Here is a 725-nt window from a genome sequence, read left to right as displayed (position 1 = left end):
TAGCCGTGTAGTAAATTTTGAAGTCGGGGAGTGAGAGGCCTCCAACCTTGTTCTTCCTTCTTAAGCAGTACTTTGCTTATTCTGAGTCTCTTTCCTTTCCATATAAAATTAGTAATTGTTCTTTCCATCTCTTTGAATAATGTTGTTGGAATCTGGATTGGGATTGCATTATATGTGTAAATTGCTTTGGGCAGTATTGACATTTGTACAATGTTAAGTCTTCCTATCCAAGAACATGGTACATTCTTCCATTTTTGTAGGTCTCTTTTGGTTTCTTGTAGTAGTATTTTGTCGTTTTCTTTGTATAAGTCCTTTGTTTCTCTGGTTACATTTATTTCTAGATGTTTCATCCTTTGGGCAGCTATTTTAAATGATATTGCTTTCCTAATGTCCTTTTCAATGCTGTCATTTTTGGTATAGAGGAATCCAACTGATTTTTGTACGTTGATCTTATATCCTGCCACTTTGCTGAATCTTCCAATGAGGTCTAGTAGATTTTTTACTGAGTCTTTGGGATTTTCTACATATAGGATCATATCATCTGCCAATAGAGTTTTACTTCCTCTTTGCCAATTTGGATGCCTTTATTTCCCTGTCTTGCTGTATAGCTCTTGCTAAGACTTCCAGCACAATAGTGACTAGGAGTGGTGACAAAGGGCATCCTTGTCTGGTTCCTGTTTGCAGAGGGAAGGCTTTCAGTTTCTCTCCATTGAGAGTAATATAGG

Source organism: Chrysochloris asiatica, unplaced genomic scaffold (genome assembly GCF_000296735.1).
Source record: "Chrysochloris asiatica unplaced genomic scaffold, ChrAsi1.0 scaffold00109, whole genome shotgun sequence".
Lineage (NCBI taxonomy): Eukaryota > Metazoa > Chordata > Mammalia > Afrosoricida > Chrysochloridae > Chrysochloris > Chrysochloris asiatica.
Note: the sequence above shows the minus strand (reverse complement) of the source record.